The sequence below is a fragment of the Aethalodelphis obliquidens genome, unplaced genomic scaffold (assembly GCF_003676395.1).
Source record: "Aethalodelphis obliquidens isolate GAN/ISIS:26980383/991018 unplaced genomic scaffold, ASM367639v1 scaffold1, whole genome shotgun sequence".
Taxonomy (NCBI): Eukaryota; Metazoa; Chordata; class Mammalia; order Artiodactyla; family Delphinidae; genus Aethalodelphis; species Aethalodelphis obliquidens.
Genome location: NW_020837945.1, coordinates 68,459,817 through 68,479,951, shown reverse-complemented (window position 1 = coordinate 68,479,951; position 20,135 = coordinate 68,459,817). Strand labels below are relative to the sequence as shown.

General features: G+C 40.8%; 1 protein-coding gene across 3 annotated transcripts in view; it reads right to left on the bottom strand.

The window, feature by feature from the left end:
• The window catches only part of SEC22A (SEC22 homolog A, vesicle trafficking protein), an 83,996-nt gene extending 80,418 nt beyond the window's left edge, over positions 1-3,578 (bottom strand). Inside the window, exon 1 of one of the 3 annotated variants that reach the window (XM_027106572.1) lies at positions 3,500-3,578. The gene's annotated coding sequence lies outside the window, so the exon portion shown is untranslated. Of the gene's footprint in view, positions 1-2,676; positions 2,807-3,046; positions 3,417-3,499 lie in introns of those variants that run through there. The other 2 variants (XM_027106581.1, XM_027106564.1) reach the window with 2 other exon arrangements.
• Between the last annotated feature and the right edge of the window lie 16,557 nt (positions 3,579-20,135).

Genomic DNA, 20,135 nt, shown 5'->3' with positions numbered 1-20,135 from the left:
CTTCCCGAGTCATTTAACCTAGCATCCAAACCAGTGAACTAACAAAAGAAACTGGGATGACTGTCCAATGAACAATGTGAGGCTTGACTACTTTGCAGATAGACTTCAATCACCTTAGGATAAGCAATCTCTCTTTTATCAACTCAATAAATATACCCCCCCTTTTTTTCTTTTTACCTCGAATTCTTAATACAGTTCCTTAAAAAAACAAACACACACTCCAATCTTATCTGGACTGTGGTAGTAGAAAAAGGAATCTGTCAACGTCAAGGCCAAGCTAGGGTTAGGATACCCTTAGAGAGTAGGCAAGGTGGTGGCTGGAAAAACCAAGGAAGAGCCAGTAGGAATTGAGGAAAGGAAGAGGTTAAAACACTTGCATGGGAAGATTCAAGAGCAGTAGTAGTTTTATTGGGGCCACAGATACATTTTTAGGCCACTGGTCCATTTTCCCTCACCTTTAACAGAAAAAATATATAACATATGCCTTTAGACAGCAGCAGCAAACTCACAGGGAAATCTGAGTGCTGGCTAATATATTCTTTGCCCAATAGCAACTGCTAGAGGAAAAAGCCCAAAGCAGAATCTAGATAGGTCTGGGTAAACATTTACATAAAGGCTGAGGAAAATAAACTTCCACAACACCAAACACCTATAGCAGTGGTTACCAGCCTTTTAGACCCAAGATAACAAGATGCTGACCTGTCTTCTTCAGAACCTTGTGGGGTGATGACTGTAGGCCCAAGGTTCCAGGAAGGTAATCACTCAAAAAGTAATAAACAAAACCCAACATATAAGTACATTTTATATCTACTTTCCAGCAAGATGCTTTCATAAATGCCTCTTTTAAGATAAAAAACATTTCATAATAGGTTAATCACTCATATTTTATTTTAGTCCATTATTTCCCAAACTTCAGTCACCCAAGTACCACTTTCAGAAGTCTTACCATATCTGCATCTCACCTGTACTATTTTTTACCTAATACAGGTCTTTCAATTGATTTATTTTTTTGCCCTATGCTTAGTAATAGTATCTGTGAAATCAGTTTAGAGGTGTTAGGTTCTTCTCCTAATTTAAATTAAAACATATAAAGAACTTTTGTTTCATTCAAATGTGTGTGTAAATTTTTGGAGAATTTTTTTTAAGTTCATCTGCTTATCATTCAAATTATATTACCTATCTGATGTTACCAAAGTTTGGGAAACACTACCTTGGTACATACTATTTTATAAAAGTGCTAGCTGAGATCTGGGACTTGGGGAGTTACTTGTGGAGAAAGCTACACTAACTGTGATGCACAGCGTTGGGGCAAGATTGAGTGAAAAGGGAAGGATTTTATAGAGCCACAGGTTAGCAGGAAGTCACTAGGGAGACAGAGCTTGAAAAGAGGGGGAAAGGGTACCAAGAACAACCAGAGTTTATCTTGCAGCTTGGCCTGTGCTCCCCACCTTACCAGCAGCCTTTGGTATTCGTATTACAGGTGCTTATACTGCACAGTATGTACAAGACCTCGAGTTCCAGAGTAGATTATACCTATATCTACGAAGAGGGCCTCCAACACATACACGAATACATCGATCATTTGCGTAACACCTCATAGTTCACAAAGAGTGAGGTAGGTAAAACCTCCATTTTACAGATGAGGAAACTGAGGCGCCCTTTCTCAATGTCCCACTGCCAATATACGACAGTGCTTAAACCTGAGTCTCTTGTATCTCTACATCACTGTGCTCCTCCTATAACCAACAAGGGGCAAGAACCCAGTGATACAGAAACTATCTAGCTACTCATTTTGAAATAATAACAATTTTAAACAACAGCTTATGTTTTCTTTAAGAGGCAGTATAGTATTACAGATAACAGGATGAACTCTGGAACCAGATTGCCTTGGTTCAAAAACTGGCTCCACCATGTAGTAACTGGGTAAACTTGGGCAAGCTTTGTCTTTTTATGCTCAATATCCTCACCTGTCAATTGTGGCTACCAACAGTATCTATCTCATAGGGTTATTTTTAAAATGCTAATGGTATCTACCTCATAGGAACATGTAAGGAACCCGAAACATCGCCTTGCAGACTGAAAGTGCAATATTAAGGGTTTGCTATTATTATTTATTGACTGCCCTCTATTTACCAGACACTTTATACACATTACCTCATTTAAGCCTTCCAATAACCTGTGAGGTAGGTGTTATCAGTTCCATTTTACCTTTGAGGAAATTCAAGCCCAGAAAAGTAATTTATTCAATCCCTAAACTACCAAGTGACAGATTTAAAGTCAAGCCTAATTCTAACCACCCTATGAGACATTGCCTCTCAACATATTCAAGCTTCTTACTCAACTACATGGACAGGAAGGTCACAGGCACCCCTTTGAAAAGACCTAGGCTCTGTTCACACACCAGTATAAAATATACTTAGATTTTTAAGAATCATTCATACACACACACACAAGCACTAAACTGATCATGGTTCTCAACACAGGAAATGCCCAGATGTCCCTTAAGTTAGGGCATGGTCACAGATGTCATATTCAAATACTGAACTACAACCTTCATACACCAGAAACTGTAGGTACTATTTAAGGTATTGCTTAATTCCTTATTATCTTAGAACGTGAGCAAATGCCAGTAACCCAAAATGTGATTCAGAGAGTTTCAAAAAGTGGCTGTTCCACCTGTTAGCTGAGATCCCAACATCTCCCGCCTGGTGGCTGCCACTGTAGCTCTGGGCTTTGCCTTGGCTGAAGAGGCATAGGAGGAACTGGATCTCAAGCTCTCCCACCGCCTCAGGTGGATGATCCAGGAAACTAAATAGGAGAAAAAGCCAAAGCTGTTTTCACTTCCAGAGAGATTTAAGCCAGCTGGGGCTCAGCCTCCTATTTCGAAACCTTCTTCCACCTGTCGAGCTAATTGCTCAGGTCTCCTTTACGCCACATCGTTCCCAAAGTGCCATTAACAAGGCCTTAAGAGGTTTCCGCGAGCCAACGGGGGCAAAATTCTGGGTTCAATGCTCATTCAACCCCACAAAAGGCAAAGTAACCCTACCTAAAAAATAGGAAGTGCCACGTCAAGCTCTCTGGGCCACCTAAACAGCCTAGGAGGATCACCGTGTTTCTGACACCTGGGCGCCAGGAAATGCTGCCCCACCGCTGGCAGCCCAGAGCGACTGTCCTCCTCCTCGGGCCCCCTATAACCACCCTATGAGTTGCCCCATATCAGGGCAGGTCAGCCGAAGGGCAACCGCCGTTCGCGCGGCCCACAGACCCCTCAAGTCGTTGGGGAAGAAGTCCCCGCAATCCCACCCCTCCAAAGCTCCGCGACTCCGACGACTCCCCGCTCCCGCCCCCACGCCACGAGCTTAGTTCCCGCCCGGGGTAGGTAGGTCTGTAGTCCCGAGGGCGAGGGTCGGGGGCCGTGGCGAGCGAGGGAAGCGGCCAGGCAGGGGTTCGAACAACGCGGAGAAGGGACGAACGAGGACTGGGAGGAGCCGAGCCATACCTGTCTAGCCACAACCCGCCGCTACGAGTGACGCTGCCCGCAGTGCATTGTGGGGCCGGGGAGTGGTTGTTCTGCCGGGCAGGCCCACGTGAGACGTCGCTGGCGCCCGGCGGGATCAAGCCCCGCCCCCGTTCCCTCGGCTCGTCCAGGCCAATCCGGTTCTGGGGGAAAGACACACCGACTCGCCCCCTCCAAGGGAGCTGGCAGCGTTTCCCTCTTGTACGTCAAGAGAGTGCAAAATCCTCGGGTGACAGATTATGCTGTCTTTCACACATAAGGCTGATCTCTCCCGCCTGCCGCCTGTATCTGGAGGCAGTTTGTTTCTTACGCGGCCCTACAGCAAACACTTATCGAACAAGCAGGGGGAAAAGCCCCCTCTGAGTGAACAAGAAGACCTGCCCCACCTACCACTACACACTGGGAGGGACCTATCCTTGGCAAAGAAATGCCAGATGCTGTTCCTGCAGCCGCTTCCAGCTTTTGCATTGATCACGCATTATTAAACAAGGACTTACTGACTGCATACTATGTGCCAAGCACAGTGTTAGGCAATGGGTCACAGGAGTGAACATAACACTCGATGGATCTGAAGTGTGATAGGAGCAAGAGACGTTAAAGCATAAATCATTACATAATTATAAATCGTAATCAGTTCTACGAAGGAAAATTAGTGGATGCGATGATAGATTAACCAGGACTATCAGGGAAGAGCTCTTTGAAGAAGTGCCTTTTAAGCTCCAGGCATATGAAAGAGCCTTAAAGAATGTTGCAGGCCAAGGGAACATTATGTTTGAGGTTGTTGGGGCATGAAAGAAATTGATGTGTTCTAGGAACTGAAAGGAAGTCAGTGTGGTTGAGGTGTAGGGAGCAACTTGAGCTGAGGTGAGGCAGAGAGGCCAGACTATGCAGGCTCTTACTGGCCACATTATAGATTTTGGACTGTATTTTGGAATGTATCTTAAGGTCAATGGGTAGCTAACAGAGTGTTAAGTAGGATCAGATTTACATATTTAAAGGCTCACTTAAGCTGTTTGTGGGGAATAGTTTGGAAGAGGACAGGAGGGCTTGCTGGAAGTCCAGTCTGGAGACAGTTATATTAGTCACGGCCAGAGATGATGGTGGCTTCAACTAAGGTAATGACAGTAGAGACAGAAAGATTTGGATAATTTTGAGACATATATAAATCAGAGGTTGAATCCAAGGGACTTAATAATGGATTGGTTTGCCAAGAAGGATAAAGAAAATACGGGCATTAAGGATGAGTCCGTTAGTAACTAGATGAATTAAGCCAACCTAGGAGGGGAAAATGTTTTTTTTTTTTAATATAAATTTATTTATTTATTTTTGGCTGCGTTGTGTCTTCATTGCTGCGTGTGGGCTTTCTCTAGTTGCGGTGAGCGGGGGCTACTCTGTTGTGGTGCGTGAGCTTCTCATTGTGGTGGCCTCTCTGGTTGCAGAGCACGGGTTCTAGGTGCACGTGCTTCAGTAGTTGTGGCACGCGGGCTCAGTAGTTGTGGCGCATGGGCTCAGCTGCTCCGCGGCATGTGGGATCTTCCCAGACCAGGGCTCGAACCCCTGTCCCCTACATTGGCAGGCGGATTCTTACCTGCTTTGCTACCAGGGAAGCCCCAGGAAAATGGTTTTGTATATGTTAAGTTTGAGATGTTTATAAATGGAGGTGTCAAACAGATATGGATATGTAAGTCTGGACTAACTATATAAATTTGGTGGTTTTTGGAGTGGGTTAACCCAGCAATTCCACTCCTAGGTATATATGCAACAGAAATGTATTCATATGTTTGCTACAAGACATATATAAGAATGTTCATAGGATAAATAAATTTTAGACTATCCACATAGTGGACTAGTTTTCAGGAAAGAGAATGAACAATCAACAACTACATGCAAAACACGAATGAATCTCACAATCGTAAAATCGACTGGTATAAGCCAGACACAAAAATTGTGTATTACTTGATTCCACTTACATAATGTTCAAAAACATACAAAAGTAATATATGGTAATAGAAATCAGACTATTGGTTATCCTTAGGTAGTATTAATGTTTGGAAAGGGTCCCTAGGGGGCTTATGGAGTTCTAATAATGTTTGATCTGGGTGTTGATTACACGTGTGTTCAATTAATGAAAATTAACCAAGTTGGGAATTCCCTGGCTATCCAGTGGTTAAGACTTCATGCTTCTACTGCAGAGGGCACAGGTTCAATCCCTGGTAAGGGAACGAAGATCCCACATGCCTCACAGGGCAGACAAAAAAAAAGAAAAGGAAAGAAAAGAAAATTCAACAAATTGTACATTTAAGATATATGCAATTTTTCAGTATGCATTTTATTATTCAGTAGAAAGTTTACATTTTAAAAATGTTATGGTGATACAGCCATGAATAAATAACTGGTACTAGACTAACCTTCCTACCACAAACAATAGAAAACTGAACCAAATCTATGAAACAAGTGTCTTCAGACATTGGACAATAGGCACAGTAGAACTGTGATCCAGGAAAGAAGAAAAACAATTAAGATGAGCCCAGGGTTTTCCCCAGATTTCTTTCTGGCGATATTTGCCAAAGCACAGGAGAGAGGAAAGCTAAGCAGAATACAGTACTCTCGCTAACTGAGGAGAGAGAAATTGGAAATATGAGAGATGGAGGCAACTGAAATTTGCAGGGCAGAGAACCAGATGAAGAGCTCCAGAAATATGCATGAGTCTCCTTGAATCTTTGGTGTAGGTTTAATGAAACTCCAGGAGGCTGGTTAAATAACAACTACTGTGGGAACTGTAAGCTGAACAACTACTAGATCTTAAATAAAGTTTGGAAACATTCACGTTCTGAACAAATGGAATGGAAAAACCCTATTAAACAGTTGGGGAATTTGGTAAAAAGACCTCAGAAAGGCCACACTTTAGAGATAAGGCTAAACTAGCCCAAGAGTAAAGACTATTCTAGATTCACTCAAACAAAGCCAAAAAGGCTTATCTGCAAGTAAATTAACTGCTTCCTTGAATGAAACTTAACAATCTTTTTTTTTTTTTCCGGTACGCGGGCCTCCCACCGCCGTGGCCCCTCCCGTTGCGGAGCACAGGCTCCGGACGCGCAGGCTCAGCGGCCATGGCTCATGGGCCCAGCCGCTCCGCGGCATGTGGGATCCTCCCGAACCGGGGCACGAACCTGTATCCCTTGCATCAGCAGGCGGACTCCCAACCACTGCGCCACCAGGGAAGCCCAAAACTTAACAGTCTTTAAAGAGAAAATCCAAGCACTAAACAATGTAACACCCACAATGTCCAGTATCCAATAAAAATTATTATATATGTGAAGAAGCAGGAAAATGTGAACCATGAACAGGAGAAAAATTAGTCAATGGACCCAGAAATGACAGTGATGATGAAATTATTAGAGGACTTAAAGCAGCTGTTAAAAATGTGGTCAAGAATTTAAAGGAAAACGTGAAAGAAATGAAAACTATAAAAATAACCAAGCAGAACTTCTAGGGCAGAAAAATACAATATGCGAAATGAAAACTTCATTGGATGGGCATAAAAGCAGCTTAGACACTACAGAAGAAAAGATCTGAGAATGAGGAAACAGTACAAAAGAATTATCTACACCAAAGCACAAGTAGAAGAGAAGTTGAAAAGAAAATGAACAGAGGAATTCCCTGGCAGTCCAGTGGTTAGGATTCTGTGCTTCCACTGCAGGGAGCATGGATTTGATCCCTGGTCGGGGAACTAAGATCCAACAAGCATGCAGTGTGGCAGAAAAAAAAAAAGAAAGAAAGAAAATGAACAGAGCCTTAGTGACCTGAAGGACAATACTAAGTTACATATCACCTGTATAAACAGAGACCCAGAAAGAGCGGAGTGATGATTTTTAAATATTTGAGGAAATAATAGCCAAAACTTTTATAAATTTAAGGAAAAATATAAATCTACAGATAACAAGAAATCAAACCAACCCCAAACAGGATAAACACAAAGAATCCTCACCAAGGCACATTACCCCAAAACCAATAATTAAGAGAAAATATTAGAAACAACCAGAGAAAAAGCCACGTTGTATACAGAGAACAAAGACAAGAAGTACTACTGACTCCACATCAGAAAGAAAGTAAGCCAGAATTTAACGAAGTAAGATCTGAAGGAAAAAGCTCTGTCAATCTAGAACTTTATATCCAGCAAAAATTCTTTCAAAGTATGAAGGTGAAATAAAGGCAAACAACAGCAAGATATACCTTCCTTTCAAGTGCACATGCGATATTCACTAAGCTACACCATATCCTGGGCCGTGAAAATAATTTTTAAAATATTACGTGGAGTAAAAGAAACCAGACACTAAAAAGTACATTCTGTATTTTTCCATTTAAATGAAAGTCTAAACAAGTAAAACTAATCTGTAGTGAAAAAGAAAATCATAAAAATGGTTGCCTCTAGTGGTTGGATTGACTAGAAAGGGGCATGAGGGACATTTTTAGGGTGGTGATAATGTTGTGTCATCTTGATAGGGGTTTGGGTTTCACAGGTGTGTCAATTTTTCGGAACTCTTTAAATGGTACACTTAAGATTCTTACATTTCATTGTATGTAAATTTTACCTCAAGAGAAAAAAGTGTCATACAAATATTAAAGTCTAATTAGCAATTCTGAAACTATTTCTGTGTTTTCTAGGTTTGAGCAAAGAAGTCAATACACTGAGAATGATGGAAGACAGGTTTCTCAAGTAAGGGAAGAGAATTAAAAATAAGGAGTTATCCGAAAATAAGAGAGCAAAATGCCACTTCCAATAAAAGGGACCAGAAATCTTTGGAAAAAAGGTTGACCTCAGGCCTGGGGCGCAGAAAGAACAATAGGAGCCTGGGCCATCTTATGCCAGAAAGCAAAGACGTGCCAAAGAATGACAGAGATGTATCCAAAGGACATAAGAGCTAGCTTGAAGGAATTCCCACTGATCCAATCTGTGACAATATCACAGTATCAAACTTAAACAATAATTGTAATTTTTTATAACCCCCCTTGAATGGAATAAAAATGAGTGAAACAAATAATTCGTGAGTCCATACTGATATAAATTTAAAAGATAGATAAATAGGTAGATAGATAAATATAAATAGATAGAAGAGGAGGAAAAGCTTTTCCTTAAGGTAGAATGCCAAGTAATAAATACAGGAAGAATGATGGACTTAGAAAATTATTAATGGATGCCAATGCCAACATAACTAGACAAAGGTATAATGAGGGACAGGGTATTTATATATTCTCAAAACATCTCCCCAAATTGCCTACTAAACAAAGGGAAAATCAGGAACTTTACAGTGGAGAAACCTGGCAGACACCACCAAGTCAGCAAGGTTAATGTCGCTATTTTAGAACAAACTGACTAGGACTTCCCTGGTGGTGCAGTGGTTAAGAATCCGCCTGACAATGCAGGGGACACGGGTTTGAGCCCTGGTCCGGGAAGATCCCACATGCCGTGGAACAACTAAGCCCGTGCGCCACAACTACTGAACCCGCGCTCTAGAACCCGCGAGCCACAACTACTGAAGCCCGAGCTCCACAAGAAAAACAACCGCAAGGAGAAGCCTGCACACTGCAACAAACAGTAGCCCCCGTTCGCTGCAACTAGAGAAAGTCCACGCGAAGCAACGGAAGACCCAACGCAGCCAAAAATAAATAAACAAATAAATAAATAGAACAAACTGACCTTATGTGTTTCCTAATGTGATGCACTGAAAAGGACACTGTCACAGATTGAGTTCTCTGGAGGCAGAGTTCGGAGTGCAAAATGCGTATTAGTGATTAACACCTATGAAGGGAAATGGAGTGGAAACAGGATTGAGAAGAGTTCAAACTGCAATTCAGACCTGACAAAGCTTTCCCTGATCCAGTGGGCGCTCTGGAGTGAGTATTGCCTCTCAGAGTGTCCTATGTGGGACAAAATGACCAGTCTTTTATAGTCCCACCTCATTCAGTGACCAGATGCAGGCTGCCCTGGGAAGGGTGTGACCCCAGATGAGGCAGTACTCTGCAGCTGATACGGACCCTGAAGGGTCTTCACGCATTGAAGCTGGGCAGCAATTTCTTCACTGGCAGGGTTGGGGAGGGGAGGGGAGGTCTGGGCAGCTTAGCTCCATGTCTACCACAGCCAATGCCTGTGTTGCTTCGACCCACTTCTCCAGGAATATGGTGGACCTCTTCCGGAGGGAAAACTTAGAGGAAGGAAGGGAGGGAGATGAGCTACAGCTGATGCCGTTGGTCTCAAGGCTACCATTGATGTAATCATCATCCCCCTCCTTCACTATCCATTCTAATTGCCCTCATCTTCAATTTCCAACTCTGCTGGCTGCAGTGTCTTATCAGTGGCATGACCCAGACTCTCATCCCCTGGTCAACATGCCCTGCTCCAGCTGTGGTTACTGTTCCTGATTTTTTACAGTCACAATTGGGCAGGAGATTGAGGCTCCCAAGTGGGTCATCTGCATTCCATACGTGTTCCTCCCTGCCCCAATTGTGTAAAAGCAGCCCAACCTCTTCCTGATGCTCCGTAAACCCTGGCAAGACAGTGACACTCTTCTTGCCTGGTCCCTGGACACAGGAGCCCAAAGTGCTCAGGCAGCAGCCATAGCTCATAATCCAATGGGATTCTTGTATCACCTGCCAAACGTGTGGCACTTTTGGAGACCAGGAACTCAAACCCCTCAGAGCCCAGGGTTGTGGAGACAAGAAATATGAAGTCCCTCTATTAGTCTTTAAGAGTCATAATAAGAGATGCCAATCTGCTTCTACCCCTTGGTACTGAGACTCATGTATTTTTCCTACTAGGGATACAAGGAATCATGATACTCGTGATCAAGAATCATGAGTTTTTTTGGCTTCCCTGGTGGCTCAGTGGTTGAGAGTCCGCCTGCCGATGCAGGGGACACGGGTTCGTGCCCCGGTCCGGGAAGATCCCACATGCCGCAGAGCGGCTGGGCCTGTGAGCCATGGCCGCTGAGCCTGCGCGTCCGGAGCCTGTGCTCCGCAGCGGGAGAGGCCACAACAGTGAGAGGCCCACGTACCGCCGAAAAAAAAAAAAAAGGCCATCCCTAACACATAGGTGTCATATTTATATGATGTTATCTTTCTTTCAGGTTAGCGCCGTTTTTGACAGCCATATATCTTAGAAATGGAAGGGAAAAGCTTCTTATTTGTATCTTGAAAATTCTGAAATGACATTTCCGCCACTCTGCAAAGGCTTTTGCAAACTGTTATCTTGGTTTACTGTCCAAAACTATACTTTCATTAACCTTTCACAAATTCAACAAATTGTGTGCCCTATGTGTGCTGGCAGCAGCAATGGTAAACATGATATGGTCCTCCCCTTTAAGGCATTAAATGGAGAGATGGGGAGAGAAACATGTATAAAGACAATGATAATCCAATAAGATAAATGTCAATAAAAATATGACCAGAAGGCTCTAGGGGGATCACAGAGGGGTAACTAAGCTGCAGAGAAACAGAAAACATTTTACAAAAAGAGGTGATAAAGAGGAAGAAGGAAAGACAATCAGGCAAGCTGTGGTGAGTCATGGAGAAGGGACTCCATATTTGTAAAGACATAGACACATGGAACAGCATTAACAATTCAGGGAACTGCAAGTGGCCTCTGGTTGCTAGAGTGTAGATGGGAGATGAAGCTAAAAGAAAGGCCAGACTCCAGAAAGCTGATATGCCAAGCTGCCAAGTTTGACTTTTATCCTGCAAACTTCAAAGGATTTTAAGCAGAGGAATGGTAAATAAGTGTATTCTATAATTGTAAAAAAAAAAATGGTGCTTTAAAAAATAAGCATGTTCTATAGTTTTAAAAAAAATTCAACCATTAAAACAGCTATAGAAAGATAAAGTTGGATCTGGCTTTGGATAAAGAAGGATTTCTAAGCATGAAAGCAATGAAGAAACCACAAAGAAAAAGATTAGGGAATGAGATTAAATAAAAATATAGGGCTTCCCTGGTGGCGCAGTGGTTGGGAGTCCGCCTGCCGGTGCAGGGGACGTGGGTTCGTGCCCCCGTCCGGGAGGATCCTGCATGCCGCGGAGCAGCTGGGCCCGTGGGCCACGGCCGCTGAGCCTGCGCGTCCGGAGCCTGTGCTCCGCGGCCGGAGAGGCCACGGCAGTGAGAGGCCCGCGTACCGCGAAATAAATAAATAAATAAATAAATAAATAAATAAAATAAAATATAAAATGTGTACATGAAAAATTAAGAACCAGACAACAAATTGAGGCAAGTATATGCCAAGAGAATTAGGAACATTTTCATTGCAAATAGGCAAGGGACTAAAAAGATAATTGACAAAAGAGCTATAAGTGGCCAACAAATATTTAAGTGGTAATTAAAGAGAAAAAAATAAATATCTTACCTTTCTAGTAGGAGTTGTATTTCAGAGTAAACAAGTGGTCCCAGTTGATGAGAGAAAGCTGTATTTAATAGAATAATAGGAAGTAAATGTAACAGAAGGAATGATAGAATTATAAAATCATCATTTTCCACCCAAATGAAAACACTGATTTAAGCAGAAATTAACTATTGGTGGTAAAGTCTGTAGGTGAATGGTGGATGCACAAAGGACAGTCCTCTGGTGCAAAAGTGCACCACACAGATTGCTGAGCAGTTGCAAAGGGGAAAACCCACTTGTGCAATGGAGGGAGAAGGTTGTCACCACTGTCATCAGGGGTCAACCTTAACATTCCTAATGACTGACCACAAGATGTTACAGGTTAGACCTCTGATATGATGCAATAAGAAATACACAACACCTGTGATGTATTCTTTCCAAAAATGTTTAGCTTGAATCTCATGCCTTTAGAGTTAGCTCCTCATTTACAGAAAATACAGGGAATAGAGGATCAAAGTGAACAGCACTGCAGGGAAACAAGACAAATCTGGAAAAATAAAACATTCTACAGACAACTGACCCAATCTCTTCAAAAGTCACTCCATGAAAAGAGAGACAGAGAAGAAAAGAAAGAAGGATGCAAGGAAGGAAGGAAGGAAGGAAGGAAGGAAGGAAGAAATGAGAGGGAAAAAGAAAGAGAAATAAAGGAACTGTAGATTAAAAGAATCTTAAGAGACATAATAATCAAGTTCAATGCATGGTCTTGGGTTGGATTTTGTTTTAAACAAACCAGCAAAGACATTTTTGAGACAACTGGTGCAATTTAACTATCAAATAAATATTCACGTAATATGAAGAAATTATTATGATAATTTTTTACTATGGAGGGAAATGTTCTTTTTTAAACTACAAACTGAAGTAAAAAATATACTTAAATTTTTTCAGCTACACCAACAAGTAAATACAAATTTTAAAAAGGAAAAACATTTTTACCTGTTAAATAGATTTCTTCTTATTATTTTGGTTTCTTTTTATATTTTATTTAAATTAGAAATTAAGCCACTGGTCAGAGTAGGATGGTTGAAGTTTCATTCACTTTGATCCCCTTCTGGTAAAAGAGCAAATTAATTCAGCCTTTCTGGGAGTGAATTTGGCGATACGTATTGAGTCTTTAAAATACTCATGCCAATATTGCACTCCTCCTCCTTTTTTAAGAAATTTATCTTGAAGAAACAATCAAGAGATATAATGGAATATATACTTTATATACATATATATGTGTATATATATTTATATATATATACACATATAAAATTCTTTACCATGGTAAAAAATTAGAAACTATCAAATGTTCACTATGAAAAAACTGATGGTATATCTACAACATGGTATATTATGTAACTATTAAACTTATGTCAAAAGTGGTTAATAACATGGGGAAGTGCTCATAATAAAACATCAAGTTAAAAATCAGTACATAAAAAGAAATCAGTGGGGCTTCCCTGGTGGCGCAGTGGTTGAGAGTCCACCTGCCAATGCAGGGGACACAGGTTTGTGCCCCGGTCCGGTAAGATCCCCCATGCCGTGGAGTGGCTGGGCCCGTGAGCCGTGGCCGCTGAGCCTGCGTGTCAGGAGCCTGTGCTCTGCAACGGGAGAGGCCACAACAGTGAGAGGCCCGTGTAACAAAAAAAAAAAAAAAAAAAAAAAAAAAATCACTGTATGATACCATATCTATAATTCTAATTTTTAAGGATTTATTTTAAAAAGACTGGAAGACAATACAGGAAAATAGGCAGTTTATTTCTAGACAGTGAGATTAGTGTTGTTTTATTTTATTTGACAGACTCTTCTGAATTTTGCAAATTTTCTCCAATAAATAGACATGCTTTTATTATAATTAGAGGGAAAACTTGTGTATATTAAAAATGCCTCCCAGGGCTTCCCTGGTGGCACAGTGGTTAAGAATTGACCTGCCAATGCAGGGGACACGGGTTCGAGCCCTGGTCTGGGAAGATCCCACATGCCACGGAGCAACAAAGCCCATGCACCACAACTACTGAGGCTGCACTCTGGAGCCAATGAGCCGCAACTATTGAAGCCCACGTGCCACAACTACTGAAGCCCGTGCGCCTAGAGCCCATGCTCTGCAAGAAGAGAAGCCACTGCAATGAGAAGCCCACTCGGTGCAACTAGAGAAAGCCCACGTGCAGCAGCGAAGACCCAATGCAGCGAAAAATAAATAAATTAATTTATTAAAAAAAAAATGCCTCCCAAAACAAGAAGAGAAAATCCAGTAAAAAGCTTGGCCAAGTGCAATGCAGAAGATGGAGGAAGAAATAGCTGTAAGAGCCTATCCATGTAAAATTACATGCTATTTTAAACTATTTTAACAAAAAAAGTAATTTATACTTGTTTAAAAAATTATAATGTATATAAAGTAAAAAAAGAAGTCATCCTTTAACTTTTAACTTCTTTTACAATCTTCTTCTTACTGTTTTAGTGTCTTCCATGCAAAGCTTTTTCAAAAAATGAGATATTCTACATATTGTTCTATAACTTGTTTTTATGACAATATTTCATGCACAGTCCCTCTTTCTACCCCAGTCAGTATCTGTGGACTTACTTCATTCTTTTTCACAGTGGCAGATGGTAATATGGATTACTGTAAGTGATTGCATCACTTTCTACTAATGGATGTTTAGGTTCCCTTTTCAGGCCATTACAAACATTGATATCGTAAAGACTGTCATATGTATTTAGGTAGGACAGATTCCTTGAAGTGGAATTTCCTGGTCAAAGGGCATGTGGATTTAAAATTACTACCAGATTGCTGTCAAAAATCCTATACTAACTTATACTCTCACCAGTACTGTGTGCATTTCCCCAATACTCACCAAAGCTGGACTTGTATCATCAGACTGTTTAATTTTTTTCCAATTTGAAAGTGAAAAACCGTGACATCGTTGTTTAGCTTGCAGTTTTTATATTATTAGTGGAGATGGTAATTGTTTTATGTGTTTCGTCTTTTGTAAGTTGCCCATTCATCTGTGTCTTTGGCTGAACAAAGTGTGAGTACTATTAATCTGTTGAAACCCTAGAGTTAAAGCAGCATCTTCAAATATTACAAACTCTGTTAACCAAGGATAAAATGTTTCAGGTTAAACAAGGATTCTAATTTCCCAGACTCTTGTTTTGAATGTTTGCCTGTTTGGATCAAAAAGTCCAAATATCTTTTTGATGTTCTATGTTTATAAAAAATAGACTCTTACGCCATACTTTCCAGATAGGTATATTACCATAATCTTCCAGGTGGAGACTCAGAGCACGAAGTGTAGTATTTAGAGTCACAAAATGATTCAGTGGCAGACATGCATCTCAAGTTCATCCTTCCATCTTATTTTTCAATTACATGCCCCACATTTTCCTTCTTCAGTTCACTCCCCATCAGTCTCGTTTGCAGGAATAAAGAGGCAGTTAGTATTCATAGGTTTTATTCAAATACATAAGTATGTAAGTTCATGAGAGAATGAAACGATCGCACATAAGCTATAAATCATTTCTTGCTCCTGTTTACGTATAGTGTTTTAATTACTGTATACTTCTTGGCTAAAGGAAAAAATGACTTAGAAATAATTTTCACTCCAGCCAAAATTCCGTACGAAATATGTTTTAGTACAGTGGTAATTGCTCAGAGAGAGAGACCTCAATGTGACATTGCTGCTGAGGTTTAAGAAAAAAAATAAGCTGCAAGGAAAGGGCTTTAAACTTTTATTACAGGAGAGGGTTTTAGGTGGGGGAAGTTCTCAAAATCCAAAATACCGTTTCCCTAACTGCTATAAATACATCTGTCATTTCTTCACCGCCCCCATACGGCAGTGACCTTGTAGGATAGACGGAGTGGAGGGAAAAGCCTATTTCAGAAATGAGGAGTTGCCTGTGTGCTATAGTAATCCCTCCCCTTTAACCGTTTCCTGGGGACTAGGAAATGTTCTATTAACACTGATAATATGATTAAAAATAACTATTACCATTCCTTTATTTTGTGCTAATTACTTTGCACCCATCTCATTTAGTTTTTCTAGCAAACCTGTGCGTTGAATATTATAATTATTATTATTTTACAGGAGTAAGTCTCAGTAAACTTGGCCAAGGTCCCACAGTTAGTGAATGTAAGAGCCAGGATTCAAATCCAGGCTTGCTGACTCACATGCTGGTTCTTTTCACTGTGATGCTTTGCTGCCACTTGCAGCTGGTAGTTCTGTAACAGGGAAGACAGACGAGCTGTGCTAGGCCTGTCATCTTAGGACACTTCACATGTCTTAGGGATCCAGCCATGTCAGGGTTTGCCTCTCAGCTCTGCAAGTTCAGAAAGCCAATGTTATCTATGTGTTGGTTCACCCTGGAGTGGAGTAAACCACTGGGCCACGAGCATCCCGAGGGAAGAAATCTAAGATCACGCAAGGGGAGTGTGAATACACTCAAAATCTGCAGGTCTGTGGAGGGAAGAGGAGGCAATGACCAGGGAAGCCACCGAGACTGGAGACAGGGATACAAAATCAGGACAAGAGATGTCCAGTCCATGCCAGGGATCATAGCAGTCTATCGGGAGCCACATAATGTAGTGGATAAGCTTTTCCAGTGGCCAGACAAATGGCAGCCAGGGGCAGAAAGGCCTATGGGAGCCTTTGCTTCTCTCACTTGGGCAGAAGGCAGCCTGTGCAAGTCTGGAGGCCTGCTGTGAGTTAAAGGCAAACTGAGCTGAGGATACAGGAGCAGAAGGCAAGCACAACTCTTTGAGGTGCATTGATTGACCCAGCTAGGAAACCATACTAGAGACTAAGTTGTAGTTACTCTCAACTTTCCCTTTCAGCTTAAGTTTTGGACTCATATTCCTGGAAGGATTAGCCTGTCAATTACATGATTCATTCCCACTTAGCGACAGCTGATTGGACCATGTGGCCAAAGGAGCTAGCTAGCAATCAATCACTCTCTGAATTTGACCTAATAAACACAAAGGATGGGTTGGTCAGATGCCACGTGCATGGAGCTAGCTGCAAGGTCTTTTAGCGGGTGGGCCAGAGGGTCTATGAAGCGCCACAGGGGAGCAGACATTTAGAACATAGCAAAGGAAGCCCAAGAGAAGTGAACAAGACTATATCTCCTCAGAGAGATGGGGCAGGTAACTCATTTTAAGGTTCCCAATGAGGATAGGTTATTTCTTGCAGTTAAGTCTCCGTCAAGGCACTTTTCCTTTTGGGCACCCTATCTCCCAGGGACCAAAGTACTAGCAGCCACCCATGACAGCCCTGTCCTCTTGGGGCAGTATGATGGCTAATGTTATGTGTCAACTTAGCTAGGCCACAGTGTTTGGTGGTTGGTCAAACATTATTCTGTGATGGTGTTTTTTGCATGAGATTTACATTTAAATCTATGGGCTTTGAGAAAAGCAGGTTGTCCTCCATGATGTGGGTGGGCCTCATCCAGTTACTGGAAGGTTTAAATAGAACAAAGACTGACCTTCTCTGAGCAAAAAGGAATTCTGCCAGCAGACAGCCTTCAGACTTGAACTACATACAGAATTGGCTCTTTCTTGGGTCTCCAGCCTGCCAGCCCACCCTACAGACATATCTTTATCTATCTATCTATATATCTATCTATCTATCCATCCATCCACCCATCTATCTCTCCTATTGGTTCTGTATCTCTAGACAACCCTGAGTAACACAGGCAGTGATGGATAACCACTGCTAGATTCCCTTTTTAGTCTGTACGAGTTAGGGGCATTACTTCTAACATCTTGGGCTCATAGAAAAGAGCAGTCTAAACCACAAAATAGGATATGTTACAAAAACTCCCTTCTCTTATATATTAAACCTCATTAGGTTCCATATTAGAGAGTGACTTACCTGACCTTGCCTTCAGATTCCAGCTTAGCTCAGTGTTTCTCACAGTGGGAATATATAAATTCACCAGGATATTGCTTGTCATACTTTAACACCAGCAATAAGGAGTACTGATTCTGGACCTATATTCTTCGGCACCATCACAAATCTTCATCACCTCTAACCACACACAAATGTCATTGATACCTGCAAGTGCCAGAGAGGAGATGCTAATTTGAAAATTTTTATTGGCTATCATTTGTTTGAGGATGATGAACTGAATCACAAATCAAGCTAAAGGTGTGTTTTGCTCTTCGTAAATATACAAAATTGTCGGAAAGGTGTGGGGAGGGTGAGCCGATCTGAACTTTTAGGTCAGTCAGTCATATATACTCTATTTTGAAACATTATTGGTTTTGTTATTTTGAAACATTATTTCCTAATTTCAATCAACCAATAAATGTTTTGAAGGGAAGACGAACAGCAGATGGACGGTATTTATTAAAATTATATTGTAAGCCTTGTGGCAAATGACAGTGATATTATTTAGACTACAAGAATGCCTATGTTTTAATAAGATAAACTTAGTATTAATTATTATTTCATATATTTCAAGCTAAAAGCCAGCTTATAAATAATCCATAGGTTAAAGGAAAAATTATAACATAAATTATGACCATTAAAATTGTACAACAATGAAAACACTCCTTATGAAAACTTGAGTGAGGCAGTCAAATAGAACTAGAAGAAATGCTATTTGTCTGATGGTTTACGCTGGGAAAAAGAGGGGTGGTAAGTTAATGAGCAAAGCGTTCAATGCAAGAAGTGAGAAAAAGGGTAATAGAATGAACACCAAAAAAATGGAAGGAAGAAAAAAATTAAGATAAACCCAGAAATTAATGAACATAGTAAACATACAATAGAACGATCGACAAAACCAAAACAGATTCTTTGAAAGGTGCATAAAAGACAGAACTCTTGCCATCCTGTTCAAAGCGGAAAACAGGATAAGAAAAATCACGAATGAATATTGTCATAATGAATTAATGGAAAGGGTGACATAAATATAAACCCAATATAGATTTCAAAACACATTGGGGAATAACACAAATTAATATCCTATCAATAATCCTGAAAACATCCTTGAAATGGAAAATTTTTCAGGAAAAAATACCAAGATTGTCTAGAGAAGGAATATAAATCCTAGACAGACGAATAACTAATTTCAAAAATTGTGTCAATAATCAAAAATTGACACCCCCCCCAAGGCATGGGGCCTAGACTTTTTTAACTTTTTATTTTGAAATAATCATGGATTACAGAAAAGTTGTAAAAATAGTACAGAGAGTTCCTGCATAATCTTCGCTCAGCTTCCCCTACTGGTAACAAATTACATCACTACAGTATAATTATCAAAACACAGAATTTAACATTGATGCAATAACTAAAAAACTATAGACTTACGGAGAATTTTACAAGTTTTCCCAAAAATGTCTTTTTGTCTTGGGATTCAATCTAGCATCCCACATTACATTTCGTAACCATATCTCCTTAGTCTCCTCCATCTGTGACATTTCCTCAATCTTTTCTTGTTTTTCATGACCTTGATACTTTTGAAAAATAACAGCAAGTTACTCTGTAAAATGTCCCTCTGTTTTCTTTTTTTTAATTATTATTATTATTTTTTATTTTATTTTTTTTGCAGTACGCGGGCCTCTCACTGTTGTGGCCTCTCCCATTGCGGAGCACAGGCTCCGGATGCACAGGCTCAGCGGCCATGGCTCACGGGCCCAGCTGCTCCATGGCATGTGGGATCTTCCCAGCCAGGGCAAGAACCCACGTCCCCTGCATCGGCAGGCGGACTCTCAACCACTGCCCCACCAGGGAAGCCCCACACTTTTTTTAATCCAAGGAAATGTACTATTATTTTAAGACATATTAGAAAATACCATATTTTAATATAAACTGTACATGCATAACTTCCCCTTTCTTGTCACCTGTATTTTTCTACTCATATGAATTGAAGGGAAGATGAAATTATTTCAAAAGTAGTGAACCAAGGCCTCCTTAGCTAAGAACCAGAACTTGAAATAAATTAGGTTTGGGTCAGTCTGGAATATTAATTGGATTTAATTATTTATAAGCTAAGTGTCATATGGGTCCCTGATCCTTAAAAGAACTAATCACATTTCAAAGGGCAATGAAAAGCATATAAATGTAATAAAGTTGCCCAGTCTAATTATCAGCACATTATCTGAGAGTCTGTGGAGAAAGTGGCCTATTTGACATTCTAGAAACTAGCCTAGACTTTTGCATCAGACTTTGTACAATGTCATTTAATACCCATGGAGAAGAAACAAAGATTTTACA